Below are 12,535 nucleotides of genomic sequence, written 5' to 3' on the forward strand. Positions count from 1 at the left end.
TTTAGCTTTCAAACTACACTCTTGAATCCATTATTGAGAAAAATATTGAACCCTAAGATATTAATTTTTGATGATCAAAATCCAGTGGGAAGAAAAGTTTTGCTACAGACAAGAACATACAAGAATCTGAAAGAATCTTTCCACACCCTGCTGGCCAAGGTGAGATCCTATGAGCTGAAGGAGGGAGAGAAGTGGGGAGGACAGTGAGAGTGTTCGATATGGGTGGAATATGACCCTCTTCAGCCAGAGGTGGGTGGAGTGGGGAGGAGAGAAGCAGGAAAAGTGAGTCATGATGTAGCAGTCCTGCCACCTTTGAGTAGAGAGTGAAGTTAAAAATGGGTTTGGAGAACATCTTGGCCAAGGGGTCTGAGGCAGGCATGGGGTTCTCCCATCTGCCTGAGGGTGGAGGGGGCATACGAAGTTCTCTTGTGCACACTTGAACCATATGGAGGAAGATCAGGTGACTCAATGACACAAAAGGGCAGGAGAAAGGCCCCACAGCAGTGGATCCATAGGCCAATGTCTACCAATACTCCTCACAGCATTTGATGCCTGTCTTTTAATAAGTGTTCTTTCAGGTCCTGAAATATGCCTTAACTGTCAAATGACCTTAAGATATGGGACAGGCGTTCAATTCCTTGTATAATATGCAAGTGTAAAGACACATATCCACTAGTGATAATGAGTACCAAGTAGATTTTACTATCTTGGTGTAGATTTATTATTGAAAAATTTTCTCCTTCTGAAGTAAAGACATGTATACAATATATAAGACCAATGATATTTAAGTTTTAAAATAAACACTCTATTAATAAAAGTTAATTATGTGTCTTAATATCAGTCACCACTCTAACATGTATATGATTAAAGAAAGAAATTAAAGGGGCATAAAAATAAAAGACAAAAAATAAGCCTCCCGATACCTGAATGGATATTGGCAAGTCTTTTAGGAATGTAGGTATAACTGCCAAAGAAGGAGAAATGGGGAAACACTGAACTAGTAATGAAAACCTTGAATTGGCCAAGTGTACCCTGAACTATGATTAAGCAGTGAAATGATTAAAGGTGATCCTGAAATGACTAAGAAAACATTTCCATGCTGCTGCTGCAAAATGGGCCACTGCTGTAGCAGATGTGACCCTCTGCCCCTGAGGGGAGGTAGTAGAGCCCATTGCAGAAACCCGAAGAGCAGCCTGTGCCTGGAGCATAGGGCAGAGTGGCAGTAAGCTGAGGCTGGATACACCAGGTGACACAAGATAGCCTCAGCAAAGTCAAAGGAGGAATGTTGGAATGAGGGGAATATCTGTAGCACATTGAAAGAGTATTACTATTTCTGATACATAAGAAGTTCCTACAAATTGATAAGAAAAAGAAAAAACCCAATAGAAAACTCTGCAAGGGATATTGGCTATTAACAACAACAAAAAAGAGAAAGAAATACAGCCAAAAATGCATAAAATGATATTAAACCTTATTAGTCAATATGATTCAAATTCGATCAATAATGACTTTTTTATGCAAGAGATTGGTAAAAATTTTAGAGCCCTGACATTTATTGCTGAGAAGACAGTGGGAAAATAGGTGCCCTCACCTTCTACTGGTGGGAATTGAAATTTTAAAACCGAATTGGAATGCAATTTCTTAATATCTACTAAAAATAAAATATGGCTATGCTGTTTGACATAAGAATCTCACTTTGAGAACTTATTTTATAAAATTAAAAGAACAGATACTTAAGACTCCAAGTAAAAATATTGAGTGAAACATTTTGATGATAGAAACACCCAAGAAACAGCCCATTGGCAGAAGATTGCTGCATAACCCAAAGTGTGTGCATCTTGTGGAGAGATATCCAAATCCCAGTGAGGTGGAGATGCATGGATTGACTGGAAGCTGCCCAGGGTGAAACCTAGCAGGCTTACTTGGGAGATGTTCAACTGCAAGGAGAGGAGCTACCACAGATGCCCTGGGGGAAGTTTGTGTGGTGCTCCCATATCAGGTCACCTCTGCCCACTACAGGTGCAGAATGGATTCCACCAAGGCACCAGTCCCCACCACATCTGTCACATCTGTTACCCTCCTGGACCCTGGGTGGATAGTACACCCCGTTTTAGTAAAATCAGACCACACACTTTGCCTTTAATGTACACGTAGGTTCGTACAGGCTTCTATGATTACAGGGAAAGACAATACAAAGGGAGTAGAGGGAAACAAATTTATTTTTTTTTATGTCTCTTTCTCTTTTGGTAGATATATCTTAAATTAGTAAGATGAAAACAGTGAAATTTTAATAAAAGAATTGTACTACAAAGCCAAAAAGAAGAGTTTAAGAGGATAGTTGAATACACAAGAAAAAGTCTTTCATGTGAAAAATTGTCTTCATTTTTCTTGGACATTTTCTCTTACAAATGAATCTTAAAACCAGCCCATCAAAACCTACTTACTAAAATACAAAATCCAATTCATAATAAACCTTTTATCAAACTCTAAGAAGATGGGCGTGATCGATCAAGCATATCAATGAGAAACCTATGAAAACACCCTGCTTAATGGTAAAACATTTAAAATATGCCCATTGTCACCAGGAATATGTGAGGAGGCTGCCATTGAGTTACTTATTCCTTATGCAGCACCTTAAATATGTCATGCTTTCTCTTTGTTTCTGTTAACCCTATATGTCTTTTGTTTAGTCCATCAAGTTTTCTTTGATTCACTTTTTCCTCAACTGTTTGAAATTCTACATTCTGTTTCGGTTCATTTATTTGTTACCAGTGGGCACACACATACAAATGTCTAGAATTCCATTGCTCTCTCATATTTAGCCTCTATAGAATCTTTAGAAACTGGACAAGAATTTTAATACTTTTCTGTTCCTTCTGAGCTCCCCCACCTCCAAAATGCCAGTGTCCTCTGAAATTTTAGTTTTATGTTATTCATCTTTCTTCAAGAATCCTAGTTATTTAGACTTAATAATATACTTTGCTAATTTCCTTGCTCTGGTTCTTCTTGCATCTCACTTCTTCCTCTTGGGTTCTCTCGCTCTCGCTCACACTCTCTCTCATTCTCTCTCTCTCACTCGTGCTCTCTCTCTCTTATTTCTTTCTTTCCTTGATTGAAAAACACTGTGCTTTCACTGTAGGTAGCAAAAACCTCAACTCAAACTGGCTTTTACAGTAAGGGAATTTATTAGCCTGTGTACTACAAAATTCAGAGGCAGCTCATACTTCAGGTAGTTTGATCAGGATTCACGCTCCCTTTCTCCTGTTTCTCTACATTCTCCCACCCACCTAACCCTTGAGCTGATAGAATAGCTACCTTTTTAGTTCCAAAACTTCCCGTCTGTGCAATACCTGGTCCCAAGCACTCAAGCATCTGACTGGGTTACGGAATTCCAGATTCAGAGTTATTTCCTCTGCAAGCTTTGAGAATGTCATCCCACTGCTTCCTCGGATTCCTTGGTTCTGCCTAGGTAAATCTGATGTCAAGCTAATTCTGCTTTCCTTGTAGGTCTCATCTCGCAGATAGCTTTTGAGATTTACTCTATACCAAGGTGTGTGTCATGCCCAAATCTTGCTCAGGGTGCATGTCTTTCTTCAGTGTGGGGAAATTATTAGCCATTATTTCTTCATATATCCTCTCATCCAAATGTTCTATTCCTCTTGGTAGAGCCTCTACATTAGATATGCTCACTGTGAAGTATTTTCCATACTTTCCATCTTTTTTTTGCCATATTGTGGAGGACTGCCTCTGCATAAACATCTAGTTTAATGATTTGTTCCTCAGCCCTATTCATTCTGCAATTGAAATCACATTACTTTGTATCCCCATGACCTTGTTTTTTCATCTCAAGCATCTCTAATTGGCTTTTTATGTAAGTACATGGGATGTCATATTATCCCATATTTCTCTGAGAATATTAATTATACTATTTATTTATTTGTTTTCAATTGGAATTGGCATTCAATATTATATTAGTTTCAGTGATATAGTATAATGGTTATAAATTTATATAATTTATGAAGTGACCCCCCCCCGGTTAGTCTAGTACCGCAGAACTCATACATAATAATCACAATATTAGTGACTATAATTCTATGTACTTTGTATCCCCATAACTATTTTGTAAATGCCAATTTTTACTTTTTAATTCCTGCACCTTTTTCACCCAACCCTCAACCCCCATTCCATCTGGCAACCATCAGTTTGTTTTCTGTATCTATAAGTTTGTTTCTGCTTGTTTGTTTATTTTGATATTTTTAGAGTCCACATACAAGTGAAATTATATAGTATTTGTCTTTCTCTACCTGAATTATTTCACTTAGCATAATATCCTCTAGTTCTATCCATGTTGTCTCAAATGATAATATTTCATTTATTTTTGTTGCCAGGTAATACTGCATTGTTTGTGTATGTATGAATATATATATCACATCCTCCTTATCTAATCATCTATCAATGGACACTTAGGTTGGTTCCTTATCTTGGCTATTATAAATAATGTTGAAATGAACATAGGAATGCATATACACTTTCAAACTAGTGTTTTCAATTTCTTTGAATAAGTACTCAGAAGTGGGATTGCTGGGCTGTAGGGTAGTTCTATTTTTAATTTTTTGAAGAACCATCATACTGCTTTCCATAGTGGATGCAAAAATTTGCAATCCTGGTAACAGTGCACGAGAGGACTCCCTTTTCATGACATCCTCTCCATCACTTTTTGTTTGTTGACTTTTTTTTTTTTTTGATGATAGTCATTCTGGCAAGTGTGAGGTAATATCCCATTGTGATTTTAATTTGCATTTCTCTAATGATTAGTGATGTCTGGCATCTTTTCATACATCTATTGATTATCTGTATATCCTCTTTGGAGAATTATCTATTCAGATCTTCTGCCCATTTTCCAACTGAATTGTCTTTTTGGTGTTAGGTTGTATGAATTCTTTATATATTTTGGATATTAACCTCTTACCGAATGTATCACAGAGAATATTTTCTCCCAATTGGTAGGTTGTCTTTTCATTTTGTCAGTGGTTTCCTTTGCTATGCAAAACTTTTTAGTTTGATGTAGTCTCATTTGTTGATTTTTTCTTTTGTTTCCCTTGCCTGAGGGGACATATCTAAAAATGTAATTACTAAGAGCAATGTCAGAAAGTTTGCTGCCTGTGTTTTCCCCTAGAGTTTTATGGGTTCAGATATTACATTTAAGTCTTTAACCCATGCTGAGTTTATTTTTGTATATGGTGTAAGAAAGTGGTCTAGTTTTGTTTTTGCATGTATCTGTTCAGTTTTCCCAGAACCATTTTTTGAAGAGACCATCTTTACCTCATTGTATATTCATGTCGCCTTTGTTATAGATTAATTGACTTTATAAATCTGGATTTATTACCAAGCTAGTCTGTTCCATTGATCAATGTCTCTGTTTTTAGGCCAATACCATGCTATTTTGATAACCATAGCCTCGTAGTACAGTCTGATATCAGGTAGTGTGATACATCCAACTTTGCTCTCCTTTCTCAAGATAGCTTTGGTTATCTAGGGTCTTTTGTGGTTCCATATAAAATTTAGAATTATTTGTTTTAGTTCTATACCATTGATATGTTCATAGGGATTACATTGAATCTGTAGATTCTTTGGGGTAATATGGACATTAACATTAACATTGTTAATTCTTTCTATCCATATCCATGGGACATGCTTCCATTGATTCTTATCTTCTTTGGTTTCTTTCTTCAATGTCTTATAATTTTCCTAGTACGAGTCTTTTACCACTTTTGTTACATTTATTTTATTTTTTAATGCAATTGTAAATGGAATTGTTTTCTTAATTTCTCTTTCTGATAATTTATTACTGATATATAGAAATGCAATTGATTTATGAACATTAATTTTGTATCCTCTACTTTACTGAATTCACTTATAAGTTCTAATAGTTTTTGGTGGAATCTTTAGGGTTCTCTATATATAGTATCACGTCATATGCAGATAATGCCAATTTCTCTTTTTTCTGTTTCAATTTAGTTGCATTTTATTTCTTTTTCTTGTCTAACTTCTATGGCTAGGATTTACAATACTATGTTGAATAAATACTATGGTTAAAGTGGACATAATTGCCTTGTTCCTGATCTTAAGGAAAATGTTTTTAGCTTTTTCCTATTGAGTATGATGTTAGCTATAGTTTGTCATATGTGTGTGTACCTTTATTATGTTGAAGTATGTTCCTTTTATTTTCACTTTGCTGAGAGATTTTTTTTATCATAAATGGAATCTGGACTTTGTCAATGACTTTTTGTGCATAAATTGATTTAATTATATAGTAATTATCCTTCATTTTGTTTATGTGGTATATTATGTTAATTGATTTGAGGATATTAAACCAACCAGGCTTCCCAAGAATAAATTCCATTTGATCATGGTGTATGCTCTTGTTAATGTAATGCTTGTTAATGTTTTGCTAATATTTTGTTGAAGATTTTGCATTTATTTGCATCAGGGATATTGGCCTATAATTTCCTTTTTTTGTAATGTCTTTGTCTGGTTTTAGAATCAGGATAATGATGGCCTCATAAAATGAGCTTAGGAGCCTTCCCTCCTTCTGAATTTTTTGGAATGTTTGGTAAAATTTACCTGTAAATCTATCCAATCCAAGATTTTTATTTATTGGGAGATTTTTTATTACTGATTCTATTTTGTTAGTAGTATTCAGTCTGTTCTGATTTTCTTTTTCTTCTTGATTCAGTCTTGGAAGATTGTATGTTTCTAGGAATTTATCCATTTCTTCCAGGTTGTCTAATTCATTCAGGTATAATTATTTGTAGTATTTTCTTATAATCCTTTGTACTTCTGTGGTGTCAGTTATAACTTTTCTGATTTTATTTATTTGGGTCTTCTCTTTTTTTTTATGAGTCTGCTTAAAGGTTTATTAACTTTGTTTATCTTTGCAAAGAACCAGCTCTTGGTTTCTTTGATCTTTCGTGTTGTTTTTTAGACTCTATTTTGTTTATTTCAGTTCTGATATTTATTATTTCTTTCATTTTACTCACTTTGGAATTTGCTGTTCTTTTTCTAGTTCCTTAGTTCCTTTAGGTATAAAATTTTTCTTGCTTCTTGAGGTAAAACTGTATTGCTATGAATTTTCCTCTTAGAATTGATGTAGCTGTGTCATATATTTTGGGTCATTGTATTTTCATTTTCATTTGTTTAAAGGTATCTTTTCATTTTTTCTTTGATCTTGCTAATCCATTCTTTGTTTAGCAGCATGTTATTTAGCCTCCATGAGTTTGTGTGTTTTTCAGTTTTCGTCCTGCAATTGATTTCTAGTTTCATATCATTGTAATAAAAAAAAATGCTCATATAATTCTAATTTTATTGAATTTATTAAAACTTGTTTTGTGGCCTAACATGTGTTTATCCTGGAAAATATTCCATATGTACTTTAAAATAATGTAATTCTGTTGCTTTGGGATGAAATGCTTTAAAAATATCAATTAAATTAATCTGATTTAGTGTGTCACTTAAGGCTATTGTTTCCTTGTTAATTTTCTGTCTAGATGATCTATCCATTAATGTCAATGGTGTGTTAAAGTCTCCTACTATGACTCTCTCTTTATGTCTGTCAATATTTGCTTTATATATTTGGATGTTCCTACTGGTGCATAAATGTTTACAAGTGTCATATCCTCTTGTTGGACAGATCCTTTATCATTACAAAATGTCCTTCTTTGTTTCCTGTTACAACCTCTGTTTTAAAGTCTATTTTGTCTGATATAAGTATTGCAATCCAAGGTTTTTTGGGGAGAGGGGCAAGGGAGAAGGTGTTATTAGTTCCATTTGCATGAAGCATCTTTTTCCATTACTTTGCTTTCAATCTTAATGTTTTTCTATCTGAAGTGGGTCTTTTATAGGCAGCATATGTATGGGTCTTATTTTTTTTTTTTTATCATTTAACCATGCTATGTCTTTTGATTTGAGTACTTAATTTATTTACATTTAAAAAATGATTGATAATTATATAGTTAGTTATTTTATTCACATTTTGATATCTCTTCTCCTCCTCCTCCTCCTTTTTCTTCTTCCTCTTTTTCTCCTTCTCCTTCAACTCTTTTTTCTTGTCTCTTTAAAGATTCCTGAAATATTGCTTCAGTGGTGATGAACTTCTTTAGTTTTTTTTTTTTAATCTGGGAAACTATTTCACCTTTGATTCTTCATTGTTGTTGTTGCATTTTATTATTTTTTTTTAAATTTTTTTATTAAGTTAATTGGGGTAACATTGGTTAATACAATTATATAATTTTCAGGTGTACATTATAATTTGACATCTGTATATTCTATTGTGTGTTTACCACCCAAAGTCCAGTTTGCTTCAGCTACCATGTATTTGATCCCCTTTACCCACTTCACCCTCCCCCTCACCTCCTATATTGGACCCCCTTTACCCCATCTACCTCTCTCCTCCTCCCTTCCCCATGAGTAACCACTACTCGACAGTCCTCTGGTAACCACTAGTCTACAGTCCATGTCCATGAGTCTCTGCTTGTTTTTCCTGCTCATTTGTTGCTTTTAAGTTTATATCCCATATATAAATGATATCATGTGATTTTCAACCTTTTCTGTCTGGCTTATTTCACTTAGCATGATTATTATGAAGTCCATTCATGTCACAAATGGCAGTATTTCATCTCTTCTTATGGCTGAATAATATTCCATTGTATATGTGTACCACAGTTTCTTTACCCAATTATCTATCACAGGACATTTCAGTTGCTTCCATGTCCTAGCCACTGTAAATAATGCTACTATGAACATTAGTATGCAAATATCTTTTCCAATATGGGTTTTCAAGTCTTTAGGGTAAATATACAGGAGAGGGATTGCTGGATTATATAGTAAAACAATTCTTAGTTTCTTTAAGGAATCTCCATACTGTTTTTCATAATGACATACCAATTTGCAGTCCCATCAGCAGTGTATGAGGGTTCTTGTTGATTATAGCTATTCTAACAGGTATGAGAGGGTATCTCATTGTGGTTTTGATTTGCATTTGCATTTAACTAATAGCTAGAGATGTTGAGCATGTCTTCATATAGTTTTTGGCCATTTGTATGTCCTCTAGAGAGAAGTGTCTGTTCTGGTCCTCTGCCCATTTTTTACTGGTTCTTCGTTGTTGTTGTTGTTATTGTTGTTGTTGTTGTTGTTGAGTCAATGAGTTCGTTATGTATTTTGGATATTAGGCCTTTATCGGAGGTATTGTTTGGAAATATATTTTCCCATTTGGATGGTTGTCTCTTTACCTTGTTGAATGGTTTCTTTTGCTGAGCAGAAGCTTTTTAGCTTGATGCAACCCCATTCATTTATCTTAGCTTTTACTTCCCTTGCTTTTTAGGGTAAATTCATAAAATCCTCTTTAGTTCCATGGTCCTTGAGTTTCATTCCTACATTTTATTCTATATATTTTATTGTTTCAGGTCTTATATTCAGGTCCTTAATCCATTTTGAGAAATTTTGATGTGTGGTGACAGACAGCAGTCTAGATTCATACTTTTGCAGGTGGTCTTCCTTTCTCCACTGTATGTTTTTGGCTTCTTTTGTCAAAAATTATTTGCACATATAAATATGAGTTTACTTCTGGACTCTCAATTCTGTTCCATTTTTCCATGTGTCTGTTTTGCTGTCAATACCATGCCATTTTGATTACTGTCACTTTGTAGTATAATTTGAAGTTGGGCAGAGTGAAATGTAAAGCCTCATTCTTTTTTCTCAGGCTGGCTTTAGCAATTCGGAGTCTTTTGTGTTTCCATAAAAATCTGATGATGTTTGGTTCTATTTCTTTAAAAAATGCTGATGGGATTTTGACGGGGATTGCATTAAATCTATATAATGCTTTAGGTAATATGGTCACTTTAATCATGTTGATTCTTCCAATCCTAGAACATGGAATATCTCTATTTCTTTGTATCTTCTTTGATTTCTTTTAATAGGGTCTTATAGTTAAATTATATAGGTCCTTCACTTGTTTTATTAAATTTATTCCTAGGTATTTTATTCTTTTTTGGTGCAATTTCAAAAGGAATTATTTTTTCCACTTCCTTTTCTGAGACTTCCTTATTAGAGTATAGGAACACTCTGGATTTTTGAACCTTGATTTTGTATTTAGAAACTACTGTATTTGCTTATTGTTTCTAGCAGTGTTCTTGCGGCATCTTTAGAGTTTTCTATATAGAGTATCATGTTATCTGCGGATAGTGACAGTTTGACTTCTTCATTTCCTATTTGGATGCCTTTTATATTTTTCTCTTGTCTGACTGCACTCGCTAGGACTTCCAACGTTATGTTAAATAATAGTGGTAATAGTAGACAGCTATGCCTTGTTCTTGATCTTAGAGGGAAGGCTTTTAGTTTTTCACCATGAAGTATAATGTTGGCTGAGGGCTTCTCATATATGACCTTTATTATATTAAGGTATTTTCCTTCTATATCAATTTTGTTAAGTGTTTTGATCATAAATGGATGCTGTATTTTGTCGAAGGCTTTTTCTGCATCTATTGATAGGACCATATGTTTCTTATTTTTTAATTTGTTTATGTGATGTATCACATTAGTTGATTTGCATACGTTGAAGCATCCCTGTTCCCTGGGATAAAGCCCGCTTGATTGTGGTGTATAGTCTTTTTAATATGTTGCTATATTTGGTTTGCTAGTATCTTATTTAGGATTTTTACATATGTATTCATAAGAGATATTGGCCTGTAGCTTCCTTTTTCTGTGTTACCTTTACCAAGTTTTGGTATCAGAGTAATATTGGCCTCATAAAATAAGTTGGGACGTTTTGCCTCCTCTTCAATTTTTTGGAAGAGTTTAAGGAGAATGAGTATTAAGTCTACTTTGAATGTTCGGTAAAATTCACTGGCGAAGCCATCTGGTTCTGGACTTTTACTTTCTGGTAGGTTTTTGATGATTGTTTCAATGCCAATACTGCTAATCGACCTATTTAGATTTTCCAGATCTTCTTGATTCAGTCTAGGAAGGTTGTATTTTTCTAAGTACTGGTCCATTTCTTCTAGGTTATTAAATTTGATGTTATACACTTTTTCATAGCATTCTTGTACGATTCTTTGTATTTCTGTGATGTCAGTCGTTATTTCCCCTCTTTCATCTCTGATTTTATTTGTATCCTTCCTTTTTTTTCTTTAGTGAGCCTAGCCAGGCCATTGTCAATTTTATTAACCTTTCCAAAGATCCAGCTCTTTGGCATTTATTTTTTCTATCTTTTTTTGTTTGTTTGTTTGTTCATTTGTTTACAATTTCATTTATTTCTGCTCTAATTTTGATTATTTATTTCCTTCTGCTGACTTTAGGCTTCATTTGTTCTTCCTTTTCTAGTTTTTTTTTTTTAAGATAAATTGTTAGGTTGTTTACTTGGGCTCGTTCTTGTTTTTGGAAATAGGCTTGTAACAACATGAACTTCCTCTTATGACTGCTTTTGTCATGTCTCAAAAGTTTTGATATGTTGTATTATCATTATCATTCATTTCTATATATCTCTTGATCTCTCTTTTTATTTCTTTTGTTACCCAGTTATTCTTCAGCAGCATGTTAATCTTTATGTATTTGTAGTTCTTCTTGGTTTCTTTATGCAGTTGACCTCTAATTTCAAAGCATTATGATGAGAGAATATGGTTGGTATGATTTCAACCCTCATATTTCTGTGTCCCAGTATGTAGTTGATTCTTGCAAATGTTCCATGTGCACTAGAGAAGAATGTATAAGCATCTATTTTGGGATGGAAGGCTCTGTATATGTCAATTATGTCCAGTTGGACTAATGTGTCATTTAAGGATATTTCCTTATTAATTTTCTTTTGAATGATCTGTCCATATCAGACAGTGGGGTGTTTAGGTCACCTACTACAATAGTGTTTTGGTCTCTTGCTCCCTTTTGTTCTGTTAGTAATTGTTTTACATATTTTGGGGCTCCCTGATTTGGAGCACAGTTATTAATAAGTGTTATGTCTTCTTGGTACATGATTCCTTTTATCATTATGAAGTGTCCCTCAGTATTTTTCTTCATCTTTTTTATTTTGAAGTGTATTTTATCTGATATTAGTACTGCTACTCCTGCTTTTCTCTGAATGCCATTTGGTTGAAATGTCATTTTCCATCCTTTCACTTGGAGTCTATATTTGTCTTTGGAGCTGAGATGTGACTCCTGGAGGCAGCATATGGTTGGGTTTTGTTTTGTGATCTATTCTGCAACTTTGTGCCTTTTTATTGGTGAGTTCAGTCCATTTTCATTAAGGGTGATTATTGAAATATGAGGTCTTCTTATAGCCATTTTATCTTTTGCTTTGTGGTAGCTTGGTGTTTCCATTGCTTCCTTGTCTTTGTATTTATGTTTTCTTGATTTTGGTTGTTTTTTGTGGGTTTTGCCTCTGGTTCTTCTTGTTTTATGTTATATACTTCAGTTATGAATCGTTGGCATGTGGTTATTATTACAATATGTAAAGGATGTTATATATATGCAGTCGTCCATTTTCTTCTGG

The sequence above is a fragment of the Rousettus aegyptiacus genome, unplaced genomic scaffold (assembly GCF_014176215.1).
Source record: "Rousettus aegyptiacus isolate mRouAeg1 unplaced genomic scaffold, mRouAeg1.p scaffold_m13_p_12, whole genome shotgun sequence".
Taxonomy (NCBI): Eukaryota; Metazoa; Chordata; class Mammalia; order Chiroptera; family Pteropodidae; genus Rousettus; species Rousettus aegyptiacus.